General features: G+C 38.5%; 1 protein-coding gene across 1 annotated transcript in view; it reads right to left on the bottom strand.

Annotated features, from left to right (window-relative positions):
* The window catches only part of LOC108713546 (dynamin-3), a 162969-nt gene that overhangs the window by 42680 nt on the left and 96573 nt on the right, over positions 1-23716 (bottom strand). The gene's annotated exons all lie outside the window — the stretch shown is intronic.

Here is a 23716-nt window from a genome sequence, read left to right on the forward strand (position 1 = left end):
ATGTTCAGTGTTATGAAACAATGCTACTTATTAATTTATAAACTATAGAGCAGTTTTATAAAAAAATTTTGTTCATGAAAAAAACTGAAAAAAAGCAGGGAAAAACTTTTTCTTGAATGCTATCTTATTTAAAGGGGTTGTTCACCTTTTAGTTAACTTTTAGTATGATTCAGAGTGTGATATTCAGAGACAATTTGCAATTAGTTTTCGTTTTTTATTTTTTGTGGTTTTTGAGTTACCTAGCTTTTTATTCAGCAGCTCTCCAGTTTGTAATTTCAGCAATCTGGTTGCTATGGTCCAAATTACCCTAGCAGCCATGCATTCATTTGAATAAGAGACTGGAATATGAATAGGAGAGGACCTGAATACAAAGATGAATAATAAAAAGTAGCAATAACAATACATTTGTAGACTTACAGTATTTGTATTTAGATGGGGTCAGTGACCCCTATTTAAAAGCTGGGTAGAGTCACAAGAAGGAGGCAAATAATTAAAAAGAAAACAATGAAAAATAAATAATAAAGAATGAAAATTTTCTCAGCATTGGCCATTCTATAACATACTTAAAGTTAATCTAAAGGTGAAACACCTCTTTAAGAAAAGACTAAATTCCCGAATCATTTTTTGAGGAAAAAAAACTTTTCTTGTTGAGTATTTCTTGTAGTTTCCTCTTCATTTATTTTAGAAGTGTAACTAGCTTGTTTTAGAAGTCACATACACCTTCACTATCATACCCACCCTCATTCAGTAGTTACTGTCCAAAATTCTTAATAACACAACATTTTATAGGTAAACATATTTGAATATACTCTTTTAGTCTATAAAGCATCAGTAATCCAGAAACTCCAATTTATTTAAGCAAAATATGCAAAGTAGCGATACTGCAAAAAAAAAAAAAAAAAAAGCTGTCATGTCTATTGTGCTGTGATGGTTCTGACTATGTACAGAATATAGGAGCATTTATTATTTGAAGGCAGGCAATGTCTGAACACTGGGTTCTCACTTACCTTATTAAACATATTAGCTGCCAGAACTAGGTGAATATAAATTTCACCTATAAAATAGTTGAGCGCATAAAAATTGTCGAGCATCAAAACTATTCAGACGCCCATTGTCGCGGGTGTTGAAATTGCCGCGCATCAAAATAATTTTGACGCCCATTGCGTTTCGCAAACTTTTCGCTGTTTCGCAATAAAAAATAATATATACATTTAGAGTCCTATTAACTCCTTTTCTATGAAAAAAATGAGAGCAGCAACCAAAAACAACTTTTTTTTTTCTCGGACACTAGCTCATTTAAGGAAAAAAACACAATATAATATTCTCAGGTATTCTCAGAAAAAAGTATATTCACATTCTTTCATTCATTTTCAATGAGGCTAAAAACTTGGATGTTTTAATAAACTGGGAAAATAAATATATACAGGTATAGAATCAGTTATTCAGAAACCTGTCATCCAGAAAGTGACAAGCTATGGGAAATTTGTCTCCCATAAATTCCATTTTAATCAACTAATTCAAAATTTTAAAACGTATTTCCTTTTCCTCTATAATAACAAACAGTACCTTATACTTGATCCTAGCTAAGATATAATTAATCCTTACTGGTGAGGAAACAATTCTATTCAGTTTATTTAATGTTTAAAGGAGAAGGAAAGGCATTTTTACTTGCCAAAAGTTAGGCACCCCCAAGTGATTGTATTTACTTACCTGAAACCCCCGGGCCGGTGCTCCTATCAGCAGAAAATTGCACCAGCCCAGGGGTTCTTCCAGGGAACACCACAGAACAATCTTCTTCCTGTTTCTTCTTTCTTCAAATTTCCCGGGGCAGACGCATAAACAGTAGAACAAAATAGTCGTCTTTTTCATAAAGTTTGGCTTTTCACACTAATGTGCATGCCCAGTGGGAAGAAGAAAGGAGAAGCAGAAAGAGGATCGCTCCATGGTGCTGCTGGAAGAACCCCGGGCCGGTGCAGTTTTCTGCTGATAGGAGCACCTGCCCGGGGTGCAGGTAAGTCAATACAATCATTTGGGGGTGCCCATTGACTCCAATCAGACCCACAGTGATGCCTTACATGACTTGAAATATGCATTTAAAGATTTAGGAAGAAATGTAAGGTCTCACCAATCAGAATGAAAATCCACATCTCACAATGTAATATTGTTCCTTAAACTGTTACTTCATTACGAATTTCAATTGCGCACTCTTAAGAAGTGCTTGAAGGTGTCGTAATCTTTTGGAGCAAACATAATGACTTTTTCAGTTAGAAGTTTAATTACATTTACTGCGCAATGGCGCAAACTATAAAATTCGCAACGGTCTTCCACTGACGGAAGTGGTCGCTAAACAGTTTCTGGGCTTGCAAAAAAAAAAAAAATTCATGGAAAGCAAAATTTGTTCATGCAAAGGCATAACTTTTCGCATAGCGAATAGTTTTTTCAGTTACCGACTTTTATCATATTCCCCCGATAAAGTATTGCCCTAATTTTAAATATACAGAAGCCACTGCAAGACCAGTAGACCATTGCATGGAACTCCTAAATTGTGTTTGTGATGTTTTGACTACGATAAGTTATTACTACAGTATTTTATTGGATAGAATAGCAGTTTTAGTCACTGAATTATTATTATTATGAAATTGTTTAGAGCAACAATTTGTAAGCAAATAGTGAATGACTGTGTACATTAAATAAACACTAACAGCATGAGGCTGGTCAGGTCTGGGGGCAATGTAAGATTGCTCAACCGGAACCTCTGAACAATCTCAGCTGCTCATAGTGACCACATGCTAAACATGCAAGCTGAGTCATAATGAGAACTGCTAGAAAAGACCTCGCTACTAAATGTATGATTCTTTGTAGATTTACACTAGCAACCAGTTTAACACTGGAAGGTAAGATATTGTTCATATTAAGCAATATGACAGCAAGCAATACCTACATGGATCCTTTCATCAACCTACAACATTTTCTTTTATACAAATAATAATAAATAAATAAGCCCGTTAAGATACAGTATAAAGATCCAAATTACAGAAAGACCCCTTATCCGAAAAGCCCCAGGTCCCAAGCATTCTGGATAATATATCCCAATATTATCCAGAATGCTTGGGACCTGGGGCTTTTCGGATAAGGGGTCTTTCTGTAATTTGGATCTTTATACTGTATCTTAACGGGCTTATTTATTATGTTGTGTTAAATAAAATTAGCCAGGAAAACAGTGTAAAAAGATGTGTAAAAAAATGACAAATGTATTCACGTGTTTTGCTCAAAGAAAAAGTGCAACTTTTACTCTATTTAAAACAGTGATGTCCGTCAATATGTGGTGAATTATTCTGCCGTTTTTAGACCACATAATAAATCTGCCCCTTAGGAGCCCATTTACTAATGGTCGAAGAGAATTCGAAGTGAATTTTCGAATTCAAAAACTTCGAATTTCGAAGTAATTTTTGGGTACTTCGACCACCGAATAGGCCAAAATCCAATTAGAATTGAAAAAACTTCAAATATTCGACCATTCGGAAATCAAAGTACTGTCTCTTTAAAAAACTTTGACTTCGACACTTCGCCACCCTAAACCTGCTGAATTGCTATGTTAGCCTATGGGGACCTCCTAGAACCTATAGCCAACATTTGGCTAAGTTTTTAGAAGTCAAAGTTTTTTTTTGAAAATCGTTTGAACGATTTGAATTTAATTGAAAACTGCTAAATTTAATTAAAAAAACTTCGACTATCGAATTTCTACAATTCGATGGTCGAATTTCGAAGTTTTAGCACTTCAAAATTCGACCCTTAGTAAATGTGCCACTACGTGTACTAAATAATCACTTAAATAAAACCAATAGGGTTGTTTTGCCTCCAATTAGGATTAACAATGTCTTAGTTGGGATTAAGTATAAGGTATTTGTCAATTATTACAAAGAAAGAAAGGAAATCATTTATATATTTTTAATTATTTATTATAATAAAGTCAAGGGAGATGGCCTTTCCATAACTCTGAACTTTCTGAATAATGGTTTTCCGAATAATGGATCCTATACCTGTACCTGAAAGCAATTTGTGATATTGAGTATATTGAGTATAGCAAACAGTATTTAATGTATACAGAGGATTATGTGACAATCTTTTTTTCTAATAACCTTCCTCATATTAGGAAGAATTTTATAACGTCACACATCAGATGAAAGCGAATTTTGTTTTTTTCATTTATTTCAGGTTGTTTTAAATATATTTTTCTTACCATACTGTCATCAAGAAGTAAAGAATTCCCCCAAATATGAACCATGGAAGGGAATTCTTGCAGATTCACTAAGTGGCTTTGTTGTGCCTGTTGTGACTAAATGATCTACTTTACATTATAAAAGAGCTCTGTCCAGTATAGTTTGCAAACTAACCCCCTCTGTAAAGCTTGTCCGATCTTTTAAACAGTATACTGCTGCTCTGTAACAAATAAAAAAATCAATCTACAAAGTACACTCATACCAAAAAAATGTAGTTTTCATTTCATTTTCCCCCAAACCACTTCTTGTAGACAGCATATTCCCCTGTGTCCGCCCCCAGAATCAGGCTGGAATTTTTTTGCTCTCCTCCCCTTGGCTCCTATTCCCCCCTCCATCACATATATCCTGTGTGTGCTTTAGGAGTTTTCTTTGTTTAAATTACAGGGCTGCAATAAGAGACTTTTGCTGGCTAAGCAATGAAGGGACACATGTTTAACATTTTCCCCATCAAGAGAATGTTAATATAAAAATAGCTGTTGGTTTCTGATCTGGAGAAGACTGTGTTACAGGGAGGTATTAGAGAGCGGGAATTCAGAGTGTGAACAGTATGAGAAGATTTAGCTTTTTGTCTGTGAAAATACAGGACTTTCCTTACTGTTGCTTTGTAAAATAATGCAAGCAAAGGTCTCAGAAAGACTTGCTGAGCTTTAAAAAGTGATTTAAAAGTTCAAATAATTTATGTCATTATAAATGCTTATTGAGTCAGGCATGGACATTGGTAGGCATGGATTTTCATTTCCAATAGTTACTATGTAATTATTTTAGAGGCAAAAAAACAAGCACTTGAACTTATACTCTTATATTCTCAGGGTCCATGATCCTACAGGAGTGTAAACAGTATATACAAAGGGAATTCTGCCATGAGGCATGGTGAGAACTACTTGCAGAACTTTAAAGTGGAGGCAGAAAAGCCACACGGGCAACCTTAAGATCACATTTTCCTGTTTACCATAAATACTCTGAATTGTGATCTCTACACTAGCGATCCAGGAGAGGCAGCCATGTGTGTAGGGGTGTAGCATAGGGCCTGCAGAAAAGTCTCAGGGCGTCTGTACATTCCACAGACAAATGACTCAGTATGTAACAGAAACATTGAAAATAGAATCTTGTTTCTCAAAATGTTTTGAAACCTGTGTATTATAACTAACTAGAGAGGTACATTTCCTGAAGAAAATGTGAGTGGTGCTTGCCGTGGCAAAACTCAGGCCCAAATCTGATTGGCTGTTGTTGCCCCGCCCCTTTTTTTCCTAATTGTGAACCACAGTCACTCAGTGACTAACATACCAAAGTTTGGGAATGCTGTCATTTAATGTGTAAAAATGGCAGCATTTCTATTTTTTTCTATTGAAAATCAATGAATGAAATTTGATTGGTTGTTGGTGGCTCCGCCCACTTTTTCTAAACTTGAAGTGGAAACCCCCAGCGACCACATTTGTGATATTCAAGGTCCCTGACATCAATACTGAGAGAATGGCAGCCTTCTTAATTTTTCCCATTAAAACCAATCAAAGAAATCTGATTGGTTGGTTTTGGCTCCACCCACTTTTCTTAATTTTAATCCCAGTCCCCCAGTGACCAACTGTGCCAAGATTGAGGACCCTGCCATTAACCGTCTAAGAGCGGCAGCAGTTTAAAATTTTCCTATTTAATTGAATGGCTGAAATTTGATTGGCTGTTGTAGACTCCGCCCACTTTTTGTAAATTTTGCCTGCAGTCACCCAGTGACCCACGGTGCCAAGTTTGGGAGCTCTGGCTTTATTACTGTGAGAATTACAGCTGTTTACATTTTCTCATTGAAGTCAATAGGGAAAATCTGATTGGTTGTTTGCGGCTCCGCTCACTTTTTTGGGTCCCCAAAATAGGACAGAAAAGTCACAACACCCCATTCCCGAATAAGCTGAACGGTTTGACACCTCATTCATGGGTCTGCGACAAACTAATTATTCGATAAATTCCCCATTATAAGTCAATGGGGCAAATTTGGGGACCTCTCCTGCCCCGGGGGTAAAACTTATACCCTCGTGTGGGGTATCATCTGACACAGGTCGCAAACCTCTTCAAATGTGGTAAATTTAACGTTTCTACAAGATTCCCTCTCTGCGCTAGAATCCGTCAAAAGTTGGCCTCAATGTTAATCTATGGGACTTTTCGGGGTGGTTAATTGCCCTCGCAAGGGGCAATTAACCACCCACCCCTTAGAAAAGTCATACCACCCCATTCCCGATTAAGCCGCACGATTTGACACCTCATTCATGGGTCTAGGACAAACGGTGCGGGACTAGTTACGCGCCAAACTTTCATACGGAAGAAGAATAAAAATAAGTTTGCAAGATAACAGTAGTGATGCTTTGCTTCGCAAGCACCACTAAATAAGTTTGCAAGATAACAGTAGTGATGCTTTGCTTCGCAAGCACCACTAATAATGTGCCCCTATTGTAAAATAATACGAATATTAGAAGTCACCTCAAAGTTCCATGACCATGGCCTTGGATTTTTTCCTATGTATCAGTTGACCCAAAGCAGGCGAGTACGGAATGCATTTTAGGACATCCTGCTGCTAAATACCTGTCTTGCATGCGATGTCCTATACCTTCGGAATGGTGCATCGGTTTCTTTTACTGTCACTCATCGTCCAAATCTGCAGTTACACCTCCGTCGTCTACCCTCCCTTCTCAGCCATCAGTAATACGAACTCCACCCTCACTCTTCTGCCGTCAGACTTCTGACCTCAGTCTTCTGCCCTCAGCCCTCCATCCTCCTCCCTCAGTCATCTGCCTTCCGCCGTCATTCCTCTGCCTTCCGCCCTCAGTCCTCTTCCTTCAGTCCTCTTCCTTCCGCCCTCGCTCACCACTTTAGAAACTTATGGATAAGATTGTCTGCTGAAAAGAGAGATCTGAGGGGGGATGGCTGAGCAGTGAGGGAGGAGGGAAGAGGGTGGAAGGAAGAGGACTAAAAGGAAGAGGACTGAAGGCGGAGGATTGAGGGCTGAGGGCTGAGGGCGGAAGGCTGAGGGCAGAAGGATGAGGACGGAGTTCGTATTACTGACGGCTGAGAAGGGAGGGTAGAAGATGGAGGTGTGATTGTAGATTAGGACGATGGGTGACGGCAAAAGCAACCGATGCGCCATTCTGAAGGCATAGGACATTGCATGCAGGACAGGTATTTCGCTGAAGCATGTCCTAAAATGCGTTCCGTAGGCGAGGGTCTTCCAGTACTAGCACCTGGCACCTTCATAGGTGAATTTCAAGGGGACTGAGCTCTCCATATTGCATACATATTTGAAATATACAGTTAATACTAAAATATAAAGCAACAACACCACACAATCTGAAATGTATACAGTATATTACTAGAAATATATATATATTGGATCACTACATGCTAAACAGATACATTTTTACCCCATTTCTCCCCATTTATATAATCAGAAATGACATATGTTTCAAATAGCAAATTCTATTACAGTCCTGGAAATGGTGTTCTAATTTGGAGATGGATGATCATATAATAGAATAACTACAAAAGGAATAGATTCAAAAGATAGTTAGCGATGCTGTTTCATCAAAGGAACTAGACAACAGAGCAGTGCGCAGAACTCACCAGAACCTCGTGGTGTTTGCAAATGAGCAAATACAGTTCATACATCTGTACACAGATAGAAGTACAAATTATTCAGTGTTCTCTATTGTATCCCAAAAACATAAAGGGGTAAATTTATCAAAGAGTGAAGTTCCGCCACTAGAGTGAAATTCCGCAGCTCACAATTCATTTCTATGGAATTTTGAAAGGCATATTTATCAATGGGTGGAATTGAAAGTTCACCCTTTGATAAATACGCCTTTAAAAACCCCATAGAAATGAATGGAAAGTGGCGGAATTTCACTCTAGTGGCGGAACTTCACTATTAACTTCACTCTTTGATAAATATACCCCAAAGTATCTGGTCTTACTAGAGAATGTGTTTATAAGCATAGTGCAGTTTATTTAGCTGGATTGATTCATTCAGCTTACTGAGCATGGCAACAACTGTCCTAAAACTGAAGATTATATTTTGACAGAAGACACAGGTGACTTTGCCCTTAGGGAAATACAAGTGTGTTTTAAGTGAATTTGGTTACACATGATTGCTTGTATAAAACAGACGTTTATGGGAAACAGTTAATTAAAATGTGTCCTGGCCTATAAACTAGTGCAAGGTTTTATAGGCTGGTGCTGATATAATAATGATATTCTTTGAAAATAGATTTTAAGTGCAGTGGGGATACAATATAGTAACTAGCAGTACCATTTCCATAAAATCAATTTTGAGAGTCCTATGAATTTGGTTTCTTTGTTCCATTAGTCTCCTGCCCTCTTCTTGTTGATGCTATTAAGTCCTTGTTGCAGTAGCCGTTTCACTTTTACATGTTGCACATTTAATTCAGATATTTATGTATACATTTGTTTATATTTATCAACAGGCTTAACTTTCTGGTTTCATTGGTTTATAGTGCTCTGGATCACAAGTATGGTATAAATACATCATTTGATCCCAGAAGGAAAGAGACAGTAACATTATTTCAGCCTTTTTATTTAAAATTGTTTTAGTGGTTTAAAAAAAATTAAAGAATTGAAATCTTCCACTGTCTGTTGATTTCAGTTGCATTCTCTGTCACACACAAGAAAAAATTAATTCTGGACATGTTTTTTGACACATATTGGTGATCTGGACTATATAAATGAAAACGACATGACGCTGAGTATGATAAAATGCAGAGTCTGACAAAGATAGATTACTGTGGCCATAAACCTGGGTGGTAGATTGAGAACTTTACATTTATATAGAAAAAGCAGCAGAAAACAGAGTGTGATCAAGAAGGGAAAGGTACTCCTAAGGTTACTTAAAGGGTTCATAACTGTAAAATATTGAAGTGGACCTGCATGTATTCACCCACAAAGGTTAAATCTGTGACTGAATTGTTTAAAGGAGAAGCAAAGGCTTTGTACACTTGGGGGTGCCAAATGTTAGGCACCCCCAAGTGATTGTATATACTTACCTGAAACCCTGTGCAGAAAACTGCACTGGCCCGGGGTTATACCAGTGAGCACCACGGAGCGAACCTCTTCCGGCATCTTCTTTCTTCAAATTTCCCAGGGGAAACGCATGCACAGTTGAAATAAATAGCTGACTTTTTAGTTAAAGTTCGGCTTTTTGTTCTACTGTGCATGCGCAGCTGCGCGAAGGAAAGAGGAAGACGGAAGAAGATCGATCCGTGGTGTTCACTGGTATAACCCCGGGCCGGTGCAGTTTTCTGTTGATAGGAGCATCGGCCTGGGGTTTCAGGTAAGCGAATACAATCACTTGGGGGTGCCTAACATTTGGCACCTCCCAAGTGTACAAAGCCTTCCCTTCTCCTTTAAGAAAGGTCAAAGCAAATAGAAAGTTTAAGGCAAAGGTAGTTGCCGGAGATGCAAAATCTAAAGCAGGATTAATGTTGAGCAACTTCACTGATTTTCATGTAACTTGTGGCTATTATTGCTGGTGTGCACAGTGTGCTAGGGACTTGGTGCCAAATGTTAGGCACCCCCAAGTGATTGTAGTTACTTACCTGAAACCCCGGGATGGTGTTCCTATCAGCAGAAAACTGCACTGGCCCGGGGTTATACCAGGTAAGTAACTACAATCACTTGCCTAACATTTGGCACCCCCAAGTGCTGCAAACCTTTCCTTCTCTTTTAAGATGGTCGGATTCATTCAAATACAATACTGTAACCCCATTGTCTGACAATGGTTAAGTACTAACTGGAAAATGATCTTTAAATTGGAAATAAACAGACAAATAATAGCTAGACAGACAGACAGACAGATAGATAGATAGATAGATAGATAGATAGATAGATGGATAGAAATGATAAACAGACATATGTGTGTGTATATATATATATATATATATATATATATATATATATATATATATATAGATATAGATATATATATATATATATATATATATATATATATATATATATATATATAGTGGTGTGAAAAACTATTTGCCCCCTTCCTGATTTCTTATTCTTTTGCATGTTTGTCACACAAAATGTTTCTGATCATCAAACACATTTAACTATTAGTCAAAGATAACACAAGTAAACACAAAATGCAGTTTTTAAATGAGGGTTTTTATTATTTAGGGAGAAAAGAAATCCAAACCTGTGTGAAAAAGTAATTGCCCCCTGAACCTAATAACTGGTTGGGCCACCCTTAGCAGCAATAACTGCAATCAAGCGTTTGCGATAACTTGCAACGAGTCTTTTACAGCGCTCTGGAGGAATTTTGGCCCACTCATCTTTGCAGAATTGTTGTAATTCAGCTTTATTTGAGGGTTTTCTAGCATGAACCGCCTTTTTAAGGTCATGCCACAACATCTCAATAGGATTCAGGTCAGGACTTTGACTAGGCCACTCCAAAGTCTTTATTTTGTTTTTCTTCAGCCATTCAGAGGTGGATTTGCTGGTGTGTTTTGGGTCATTGTCCTGCTGCAGCACCCAAGATCGTTTCAGCTTGAGTTGACGAACAGATGGCCGGACATTCTCCTTCAGGATTTTTTGGTAGACAGTAGAATTCATGGTTCCATCTATCACAGCAAGTCTTCTAGGTCCTGAAGCAGCAAAACAACCCCAGACCATCACACTACCACCACCATATTTTACTGTTGGTATGATGTTCTTTTTCTGAAATGCTGTGTTACTTTTACGCCAGATGTAACGGGACGCGTACCTTCCAAAAAGTTCAACTTTTGTCTCGTCGGTCCACAAGGTATTTTCCCAAAAGTCTTAGCAATCATTGAGATGTTTTTTTAGCAAAATTGAGACGAGCCTTAATGTTCTTTTTGCTTAAAAGTGGTTTGCGCCTTGGAAATCTGCCATGCAGGCCGTTTTTGCCCAGTCTCTTTCTTATGGTGGAGTCGTGAACACTGACCTTAATTGAGGCAAGTGAGGCCTGCAGTTCTTTAGATGTTGTCCTGGGGTCTTTTGTGGCCTCTCGGATGAGTTGTCTCTGCGCTCTTGGGGTAATTTTGGTTGGCCGGCCACTCCTGGGAAGGTTCACCACTGTTCCATGTTTTTGCCATTTGTGGATAATGGCTCTCACTGTGGTTCGCTGGAGTCCCAAAGCTTTAGAAATGGCTTTATAACCTTTGAAATTGAACTCAGGTGTGATAAACCACAGTTAAGTTATTTTTTAACAAGGGGGGCAATCACTTTTTCACACAGGCCCATGTAGATTTGGAGTTTTTTTTCTCCCTTAATAGCGTAAACCTTCATTTAAAAACTGCATTTTGTGTTCAATTATGTTATCTTTGACTAATAGTTAACGGTTTTTGATGAGCAGAAACATTTAAGTGTGACAAACATGCAAAAGAATAAGAAATCAGGAAGGGGGCAAATAGTTTTTCACACCACTGTATATATATATATATATATATATATATATATATATATATATATATATATATATATATATATATATATATATATATATATATATATATATATATATATATACACTATATTCAAATAAATTGGAGGAAGATAAAGGACATGTAAGAAAGAATTACAAGCACATATTGAGTTAGGATTTTTTTTCTAATGGGTAGATTCAGCAGACAGTAATCATTCCTATAGTTTATAACATACAGCTGAAGGGTACATTTGAATTCCAAAAATGATTTGTAGCAAAAGTGGTTCCAAGAAAAATGACTAAAATATGCAAACCGCATCTGATGGCTTATGACGAATATTTTTTGTTACAGGTAAATGTAGAATTAATAGTTAAATACGAATTATAATGTATAACTCAAATGAAGACAAGTATGAATATGGGACTATAGATAAGGATTGAGCTTGCAACCACCTATATCTCACGCTGCCCCCTGATCATGTGCCCCCCCAGCAACTACCGTACATGTAAGAGCAGGGGGTTGTGGCCTCTAGGCAGGTGGTGAAAAATGTAGTGGGGCCTGGGGGGGGGTGCAGAGCCCAGATGGGTGGGGATGGTGGAGCCTAGAGGAAGGGGGCCGGTGGTCCTGTGGCGGAAGCTCCAGTGGGCCTTAGAGCATCCAGTCCGACACTGTGTATAATGTCATTGTAAAGTAATTACTACTCAGCCTTGTACCTGGATTAAATATAGTAAAATATTACTGGGAGCAGATTTGGAGGCACAGATCTCCAGTGCTAAAGGTCTGTGGTGGCATGGCGCTGGTACAGAAGCCCTATACATGATAGGTTTAACATTTGGTTCTTATGGTAAATACATTTTTTATTTTTTTTGCATTGGAGGAATTTAGCCATTTGGAGTTTCTTAATTTTTCTGTCAATTGATAAATCAGTGATCTTAAATTCACATGTAAAATATTGTGTGATAAGAGGGTGTAACTAGCTGTGTTGGGGTTACAAACGATAGTTTAGAAATCATCAGTCCCTCTTGTTATTGACCTGTTTCAACAAATACCCAATAAAGGTAAAATATACCCCCCTTTATGACATGAGCTCATTCAGTTGGCTATATGTAGAAAAGCTACATGAACTGCTGAAAATAAATATAAATGTATTGGTTTTATACAGACATGCCTAATTCCACAGGTTAAAAGGAAACCATACTACTCTATCCAAGAGGGGCTGTGGGAGACTTGTAGGTGTCCCCATCCTGCCACATAACTTGCATGTCACTCAGATGCACAAGTTAGGGAGTATCAGGAGGTGCAGACCACAATGGGGCAGGGGGTAAGGCAGGGCTCACCTTTGTCCTGTAACAATGGCAGTGTGCAGCTTTCCTAGAACAAAAGTGCTTGTTAATGAGCACTAAAAAGCAGGCTCTTGTGCTCCTTAATGCTCTAGAACAGTGATCCCCAACCAGTAGCTCGTGAGCAACATGTTGCTCTCCAACCCCTTGGATGTTGCTCCCGGTGGCAAAAGCAGGATCTTATTTTTGAATTCCAGGCTTGGAGGTGAGTTTTGGTTGTATAAAAACCAGATGTACCGCCGAACAAAGCCTCAATGTAGGTTGAAAATACACACCGGGGCTACCAAATGGCCAATCACAGCACTTGTTTGACACCCCATGCATGTGTTGCTCCCCAACTCCTTTTACTTCTGAATGTTGCTCATGGGTTCAAAAGGTTTGGGATCCCTGCTCTAGAACTTGTGCCACTGGGAAGAGTCTTTCCAGATTATCCATCATAAGAATTAAAAATATAATAATTAAAAGTAAACTTCAGACATAATTCCATGAAGTCCCAAGATAAAGACCAATATCAGAATTGTGTTGTAGGGATTCAAAAATTCTCCATTTAGCCTTACTTAAAGGAATACAAGTTCACAGATGTATTTTTAGTTGCTAAGCAATACATAAACACTGGCAGATTAGTAAAAAAAAGGTGAGTTGCAATGGATTTTTGGAAATTAGGGAAAAGGTCAGCACAATAGCATGTATCTTATAAGAAGGCAAAGTAATAAAATCGCAGTGTTTTCCATTAGACTCTGCAGCCTATAAATTGGCACTCACTTGTCAAGTTGTTAATTAAAGTACATTTCCCTGCAAGTTACAAACACATATGCACGCTGAAATATGGCACGAATCTGACTTTTTTAAAAAAAAATCCCTGGTGGGGAGCTGTGATTCAATGCCAAGGAATACATCAATGCGTCATTTCACTTGATTTCAAGAATGCCACAAGAGGATTGAATGGACCTGTTCCTCTGGCACTGCAGGCCACACATAGAGCAGTGCTGGAATATCAAATTGTATGGTTATTATTTTCTCTAAATCCCCTACTCTTTATGGCAGCTTATATACTGTAAATCAAATGTTTGGTTTAATGTTTGAAAATATAGACACTGCTTTTCCACCCAGTTAATGGCAGCATACAAGGAAAACCCTTCCCCATGTGTATGGACCAGAAATTCCTAGCTGTCTCAATCAGACTGGGGGTTTGTAGGGTAAACAAGTATTTAAAAAAAAAACTATAGATTAGAAAATGCTGGAGAATGTATAATTTTCAATTTTACCAAAAGCATTCGAGCCAATAGGTGTTTTTTTCATAGTGTTCTATCCAGTGGAAAAATGCCACTAGGCAGTTTCTCTTGCAGCAAAAGAATTAGAGTCAATGGACTGTTTTCGTACTTCAAATGCATTAGAGTCAACGGACAATTTCTCTTGCACCAAATGCATTAGAGTCAATGGGCGGTTTCTCTTGCACCAAAAGAATTAGAGTCAATGTGCTGTTTTCTTACTCCAAATGCATTAGTGTCAATGTGCGGTTTCTCTTGCACCAAATCCATTAGAGTCAATGGGTGGTCTCTCTTGCACCAAATGAATTTAGAGTCAATGGGTTGTTTTCTTACTCCAAATGTTTTAGAGTCAATGGGCATTTTTTCTTAGAGTCAGTGAGCGTTTTCTCTTGCACCAAATGCATTATAGTCAATGGCCGGTTTCTCTTGCACCAAAAGAATTAGAGTCAATATGCTGTTTTCTTACTTCTGTTTTCTTACTCCAAATGCATTAGTGTCAATGGGCATTTTCTCTTGCTCCAAATGCATTAGAGTCAATTAGAGTTAATGGGTGGTCTCTCTTGCACCAAAATAATTAGAGTCAATGGGCTGTTTTTTTTACTCCAAATGCATTAGAGTCAATGGGCATTTTCTCTTGCACCAAATGCATTAGAGTCAGTGACGATTTCTCTTGCACCAAATACATTAGAGTCAATGGGCGGTTTCTCTTGCACCAAAAGAATTAGAGTCAATGTGATGTTTTCTTACTCCAAATGCATTAGAGTCAATGGGTGGTTTCTCTTGCACCAAATCCATTAGAGTCAATGGGTGGTCTCTCTTGCACCAAAAGAATTAGAGTCAATGTGATGTTTTCTTACTCCAAATGCATTAGAGTCAGTGAGTGACTTCTCTTGCACCAAATGCATAAGAATCAATAGGCAGTTTCTCTTGCACCAAAAGAATTAGGGGCAAATTTACTAAACGGCGAAGTGGCTAAAGCTAGCCAACATTCGCCAGCATGACGTCATTTTGCCACTTTGCTGATTTAAAAATGGGTGCTGGCGTAAATTCGCTAGCGAAGTAGACATACTCTAACGCGACTTCACACCCTTACGCCAGGTGAAGTTGCCGTATGGCGAAGGGACGTAACTACGCTAATTCACTAATTTGCCGATTTTACTGAACGTTACCTCTTGCGCCAGACTTGCCTTCGCCACCTCAGACCAAGTGAAGAGCAATAGAGTCCCAAAAAACGCTGGCGTCTTTTACTTTTTTAGGGTGATGGGCTGAAAAAGATCGTACATTTTTTGGGGATACCCTCCTTCTCCCCTACATTTCCTAACATATGGCACATAAACTATACAGTGGACACATGTATAGGGCAAAATAACAACTCTATTTTATTTTATGAAGCTTTCCCAGGCTTGTGTAGTGTAATGTTTTTGCTGCTGCATATACGTCCATTGTACTTTAACTTGGCGCCGTATGCAAATTAGGCAATGCTAGCGTAACTTCGCTTTGCTTGACGAATTAACGCTAGTGCAACTTCGCTACCTTTTGCCTCTATGGGCGCAACTTCGTATTTTAGTAAATTTGAGCAGCCGTGGTAAAACTATGCCTGGCGAAGTGCGGTTAAGCCGTCGTGCATTTTCGGCCAATAGTAAATGTGCCCCTTAGAGTCAATATGCTGTTTTCTTACTCCAAATGCATTAGTGTTAATGGGCATTTTCTCTTGCACCAAAATGCATTAGAGTCAATGGACTGTTTCTCTTGCACCAAACGCATTAGAGTCAATGGGTGGTCTCTCTTGCACCAAAATAATTAGAGTCAATGGGCTGTTTTCTTACTCCAAATGCATTACAGTCAATGAGCATTTTCTCTTGCACCATATGCATTAAAGCCAGTGTGTGATTTCTCTTGCACCAAATGCATTAGAGTCAATAGGCAGTTTCTCTTGCACCAAATGCATTAGAGTCAATGGGCGGTTTCTCTTGCACCAAAATAATAAGAGTCAATGGGCTGTTTTCTTACTCCAAATGCATTACAATCAATGGGCATTTTCTCTTGCACCAAATGCATTAGAGTCAAGGGGTGGTTTCACTTGTGCCAAATGCATTAGATTAGCTCTGAATTACGGAAATTTTATGGTGTTGTGCCATATTTTCTGTTGCACAATACTCTCACACAAGTTGTTTTTACCAGAAAAAAATCTAATTTGTTGTCCCTTTCTTCTAATTAACTTATTATACAACGACTGACATCCAGGATTGTAATATTGGAAATACAAAGTCTGCCAGCACTTGCAGGAAAAGCATAATATCTGTCTCTATCCCTGAGCTGAGCTGTTCTGTGTAGCTTCTATTAAATTGTTTTATAGGAGAATTTAAATAAGATGACTAGACATTATAACAACCTGGCTGGATAAATATAGATGTTGTCTCAATTTCTACAGATGTGTAAGTAATTCAGAATCCACAGACGAGAAAGAAGTGATGAAAAGACAGAGATGAGCATATGATTTGTAAAAAAAATTGCTGTGAGGCAGCAGGAGTGTGTTCTGTGATGTTTAACCTGGAGCCTTAGTTCTAAGATACAACTCTTGGCCTTGGCTATTACAGTTTACGTTTAAAATCCTGCAATAGTATTAACCCTTCCACCGCAGCCTCCCACAGAAATATTGATTTTTGGATTCTGCAGCCAACCTCACAAGCTCCTACAGCAGATTAGCCCCTTCAGTCTGGCGCTTGCTGTAAGATTCATGCCCCAGGCTGACACTGAGCCTTTTTAGGATTAACTATTCTGCCCCCTTAACTGTGCCTTTCTATGAGGCCCCAGTCTCACTACTGCCCCATTTAAAAATTTAGATTACTTTTCCTGTATTAGGCATACAGTAGCTGTGTGGATTAAAACCATTGCATTGGGGATAACAGCTATGGGAATGGAGTGTGCTAACCTGCGGCAGAGTTTAAATGGGGCAGTAGTAACTAATCTACAAAATCCTGCAATTCCTCTTTTAGCACCTTTACTTTAGGTGTTGAATAATACTCTTCAACACCACATTACTCCTTCTCTGTATTGATTTCCTATGAATGATTGGCAGGTGCATTTTAGCAGTATTTGAACTATAGCTTTCAGCATCTCAGAACCACCCAAGTATCCTAAGAGCTCCCCGATATTCTAGTTCAGCAATAGGTGAAGGACAGCATGTGCCCACATACATGCAAAATCAGGCACACATGTACCCAAGCTTTCTATGCTGGGTTGGGTATGGCGCACACCAGTAGTGTCACTGGATCAGCACTCAGCAACATAAATATTAAAAGAAAATAGAAATAATAATTGAAAAAAAGCTAGATGGACCCCTGATCACATTGGACTATAATTTAGGGGAGCCTATGCATTAATCCGCTTCTGCAAGCAGCACACGCACAGCTCACAGCAGCTGCCATAATAAAAGCGGGCAGTGTTTGCACTTATCCTTGATCACTGAGGTTCTGCCTGAAGAGCAACATGCAAAATGGAATCAGGCTTCATGAGCTCACTATCCAGGCACAGGCTGGGAAAGTCCAACAAAATAAATGCCAGATGAAAGCAATAAATGAATAGTTTTCAAAGCCACATTACCACTAATGAAACCATGCCTTTTATTGTCCAACACATGGGCAGGCCTTAGCTCAAAACATAGTCACAGATATAATATATATATATATATTGTGCAAAGTGTTAAAAATATGCAAAGCACCTTGGTTTTTTGCACCTTGAACAAAGGAGATTTCTGTGTGGCTCCTAGAATGAAGCACAAAGATTAGTGCCTTACTTTGTATGCAGTGCTGTCTGCTTTCAACCGTGCTGCATACTGAAGGAGCAGGGGGTAGGTGACACATGGGGTTCTCCGTAATGCCTCTAGAGTATTCTTTATTTAGAAAGGTCAAGCTGGGGAGAACCTGGGAATGCAACACACTGGGAACCCATGCAACTACCTCTTGCCTGTAGCAGATCTTTACAGGACTCCCTTGTGTAAGAGAGTGCTGCGCTCTGCTCAGAGCTGCAGCACCGGACCTCTTTGCGCCTATCGGTGCATGTGCATGACATTGGCAGAAGTGACATCATAACATACTGTGCATGCTTATACCTCCTACCCCCCCCTGCCAATGTCTACTGCCACATTTCATAAAAATATATCATGCAGCAGGAGGAGAGGTTTTTTTCAAAAAAAATTGTAAAATGTATTTATCGTATAGGTATCCGAGGGCCGCCCCTTAAAGCTGCTGCCATAGGCACAGGCCCTCAAGTGCTCATATGTTAAATATGTCATTGGTTCTGCTCCTTGATTATGATTTTTAATCTGGCAAAGGGTGCAGAGTACAGAATCAGTGATGGAAATGCTAGGAGCAAGAACTGCATGAAACTGTAAGGGCTACAATTCTGCAATCATAAGCCCTCTTGCACCTAGTTCTTCATAAATGGGCCTTGAAATAATCTTAATCTAGGTGGTAGTAAAGCTCAGCATTAAATCAAATGGGAATAATTGCAGTAACACTGCCACCTCAAAAATACATACAACGTATACGTATCAAATCACACAAGAGGAACTGAGCTAGTATTTAGGAATAACAAAGCTATTATAACTCTCCCAGGAAGCTTCATCTGGGACCATTTAATATAAGCTTTGCAGCCAACAGTACCTTCCAGCATCTTGAATGACAAAACCACACTCATGGAAAGGGGTTTCTTATCTTAAAAATGTTTTAGTAACATCATTTGTGAATTTAGATGCTTTAATTGCAGTGGATGGGCAAACATCCCACATATAAAAGCCCCGGTAGCAGCAGCAAAATTATTTACTCTGTGAGCATCGTTTGGCTTTACAACCTTACCTTATTTCTTAAAAAAAACCATGTATTTTCTTAAGATAAAAAGCTTAGGTTGGGTCTCGCTGAGCAGAATTATATAAGTTGTATTGTTTTATGATTAACGCATCATGCTCAGGTTCTTATGCCTGAATTTATTACCCCCCCGGTAGTGGTACCTTCTGAGTTTACTTCAGTATGCTAATATAAACATTAAAACATGTACCTGTTACGCAGAGCCTTGCGCAGAGTCCTAAACCTCTGCTAGCAGAGCCTAGAGCCATATACAGGTATAGGATCTATCAATCAGAGTGCTTGGGACACATGGTTTTCCAGATAAGGGATCTTTCCATAATTTGGATCACCATACCTTATGCTTGCTAAAAATAATTTAAACATTAAATAAACCCAATAGGATTGTGTTGCCTCCAATATGGATTCATGCAGTTTAGCTAGGATCAAGTATAAGCTACTATTTTATTGTTACAGAGAAAATGGAAATAAGTTTTAAAGAATTTGATTTTCTCATAATGAAGTCGATCAGTAATAACATTGATAACACTTGTTATAATAATAATAATAATGATCCTATATACAGTATAAATAAGTTTCTAACTAAAAGTAAGTGACATTTTTCAAATAAATTGTTCATGAATTAACAACTTGCACTTTGGAAACAAGAGCTAATTGTGCTCCCTGCGCTATTTATACACTAGTTTTCTTTTCACCAGACTATTCAGTAATTTATGACATGATTTTGTTTTATTAAAGTTAAAGGGACAAATTCAGGCGGCACAGAAATTGGTATAAAATGCTATGTAAAGAGCGGAAGTGCTCAGTGCCAATTTCCACACAGGCTTTTCTTTTCAAGCAAACACCTCTTGCTACAGAAGAATTTTACGCCCAGCTACACATACACATAAAATATTTGCACAGGTTTATAAATACGCAGCATTTTAAATGTTATACCATGAGGTCGAGTGGCAATGTTTGCGGTATTTTAATGTTGGTTTGTTCACACAGCTTTATAAATATGTTCTTTACTATCCCTAATATCCCCTAAAATACCGGACCGTTAGCTTTTATTCACCAAGGAATATTAGTTTTTAGGTTACCCTTTAATGCCCCTGGGTTACATGAGTATTCCTTATTAGTAATGCAAGCAAGACAGATCGCGTTGCTTGTGCAAGCTTATCTTTCCACATTCACTAATTACTGTTCTACATAAGATCACTTTGTCCTAGGAGTAGTATAGTAGCTCAAATGAGCCTTCCCAGACCTATTCTCTCATCAGTGATACAAGAAGGTTCGCTGGAGAAACTCTGGGAAAGTAAAAAATGCAAAGCATCCGTGTTTTTTTTTAACCATTTGGCTCTTCTTCTTGTGTCCTAAGGTGCAGGTCTCTGTGCACCTTAGGAGAGACCAAAGAAATGTGTTTTTTCCTGGATGCAGCGCTGCTTGTGTTTGTCAGAGCCACATTTAGAGGGAGTAGATGGTGGGCACTGCAACATCTCCTAGATCATAGCCACCCTGTCCTTCTGAATGCAGAGATGCCTCCTGTAGCTCTGCATCCAGAAGGGGTGAATGATAGGCAGCTCTTGGGTTTCTTCAGGAAGGCCCCCCTAGCTTGCATATCATTCAGACATCTAGACTATGTAGTGCCAAGGGCCACAAAGAGTAGAGAAAACCTATATTAAAGCTTGTCTATGGCATGCTTTAGGTACAAGGCTGCTTTAAGGGTAATGGCTGTCAGACTGGAGGGTCCAGGGCCCAACGTGCCAGCAACCTCAGGGGCCCCCCAAATGCAAAGTCCTCTCTGCACTCCCCCCGGAGCGTGCATGTACCTCTTTTCGGCATGTCAGTGCAACCAGGTTCAGGGAGGGAGTGCAGGGAGAGGGAATTCAGGGAGTGGATCTGGACTGTGGGGGCCGAAAAGAGCCGGGGCCCACTGGGTTTTTTCGCGGTGTCCCAGTCCGACTCTGTGTAGGTTAAATTAGGTTAAATGATCAGCCAATGATGTGGGATCTTATTCTAGAGATTCTGATTCAGTTCCTTGTAACCCTAAAACTTCTGGCCTACTTATGGCTTTATTGATTAATGTAAAAAAAACACTTTGAGTCCCATGTGAAAAATTCCCTTTTGCCTCCCCTGTGCCACTTGTGTCCAGTGTAATGTGCTCCATTAAATAATATATATGTAAAAAAAAAAATATATATATATATATATATATATATATACTAAAAGAATGTGACATTTTAATATAAAATAGGGAAAGCATTAACCTGCCCTTGTGATATATATGAATATAAGTATGAATATAAGTGACCAGACATTTAAACAATTTACTTTGAGCCACAACCTTTTACTTTTACTTGAACCATGCCCAACTTTTTTACTTTCAGATCCTTCATTAAGTTTTTCTTAGTTGGAGGTACTTTAACAGTGGCGTAACTAGATATCACTGGGCCCCACAGCAAATTATTTTTCAGTCCCCAAAATGTCTAGAGATTGACTTGTTTGACCAATATTTATTGAAATTGTATATGAATTAGGTCCTCATGGGGCCCCTATACTGCCTGGGCCCCCCTGCAACCGCTGGGTCTGCTTCCTCTGTAGTTACGCCCCTGTACTTTAAGTTGCAGTAGCCATGTCATAATGTTACCCCACCTATCTGCATTGTCCTTAAAACTATAAGGGATTAGAAAATTAGAAGTGATGTAAAAAAAAAATGTAACTTTCCCTATAGAAAAATATTGCTGACTTAATAATTCTGACAATGACTGCGCAAATTTTAGATTTTTAGATGTTTTTGAAACTCACAAAGCTTTTTATAATAAGTTTTGAAATCACAACGATTTTTATAATGAGTTATTTTTTATAATTTAGCACCATGCTAAAATGTTGGGGAATATTTCCTTTTCTTTTTTGTACATTTTCTGAAATGCGAAGGGCAATATATCCTGTGGAAAAATGTAATTAAACATACTTTCTTCAAATGCTTTCATTTAGGGAAGAAACTGTTGACTTTGGCAGCTGGAAAGCATGCTACACATTCACATATGCCATCAAACAGAGAAGTAATGAAATTAATGAAGTTACTTTGTTGTTTGTCATTGGACTGGTGAATGTTGCAGTGAAACTAACCCCAAGCAGTTCATTCATTTCTACATGTGAGGTGCTAAAGGTAAAATGCTGCTGCTGAGCAGTATATATTAGTGCTAACGTACCAGGCTTTGCAGGCAGAGCCATGGACTACACTTCAGACATTGCTCACAATGGGTCCTTGCTATTTGGAAGACCAATACAAGCACATGCGGTGAACAGGAGCACCAGGTGTTCTTTAATCACAATATATTTCTGTTGATTAGTTCTGAATAACAGTAGATATTTACCAAAGAGACATTCCTGAAGGTTAGTAGACTAAGGGGCCCATTTATTAAACCTCGATTTTTTGCTGGTCGAGGTTTTTAGGGGTAAAACTCACATTTTTCATGGAAAAAAAACCTGTAATTTTTAGAGATTTATCATACCCCAATGCTGCTAAAAATCCAAATCCGAAAATACTCCATCTCAAACCTGTTTCAGTCATATAGAAATAAAGTTGTTTCTTGACAGCGTGACCTGCACTGGGTAATACAAAAAATTATTTTCCAATCATCCCAAAATGTCAAGTTTTCACAGCAGGAGGGTCAATTTTATGAGAAGAATTGATGCTCAATTTTTTCGTGATGTTTTGTCACTCCGATTTTTTCAAGATATTGATAAATGAGTTCAATTCATGGAAAGCGAGTTAGGTCGACTTTGTTTGCAGGAAAAAATTTGATAAATTTGAGTTTTAGTAAATCAGAACCTAATTGTAGATAAGTATTCTGTACACCATATTAAAAATGAACTAACTAGAAGTTTTTTTGTTCAAATTTACCTTTGAATGCAATATGTAACAGGATTACCTCCAAACCACTCTGGGCCCTCTAACTTGGGAAAATGGAAATAATACTGCTATAGTTCCAGGGATATATAGCAAAGCATATGTCTCTCACTATTACTGGTTTAAGGCATTACCTCTAAATTGCTCTGGGCCCTCCAACTTGGGATAACCCCAGAGACTGGAAATTTCTTAAAGGAGATGCCCCAGTAGCTCCCCATCTTCTTTTCTGCTGATTCACTGCACATGCTCTGTGCTGCTGTCAATTACAGAGCTAAGGGACAGTCTCACAATATACAGTACACATAGAAATGTCACAGTATAAGGCTGATTAGTAATTAACAGAGATGATTACAATGTCAGCTCAGAAACGAGTGCAATTAGCATCAGAATTTAATAATCAGCCCTGCAGCATCAGCTTATATTTCAGACAAACCTTATTTTCTGCTGGATAATTTGTGACAACCCCTAAGCTTAGCTTCTCAACAGCTGCTCAGAGCCCACTGAGCATGTGAGTGTCGCAGACCCCCTGTGACAAGTCTGAAGTCCTGGATCATTGCTGCTATTGAGAAGCTGAAACTTTAGGCTGGTGCAATAAGTGCAGTATATAATATATGGCATTTATAGACATA

This window comes from Xenopus laevis, chromosome 4L (assembly GCF_017654675.1).
Source record: "Xenopus laevis strain J_2021 chromosome 4L, Xenopus_laevis_v10.1, whole genome shotgun sequence".
Classification (NCBI taxonomy): Eukaryota; Metazoa; Chordata; class Amphibia; order Anura; family Pipidae; genus Xenopus; species Xenopus laevis.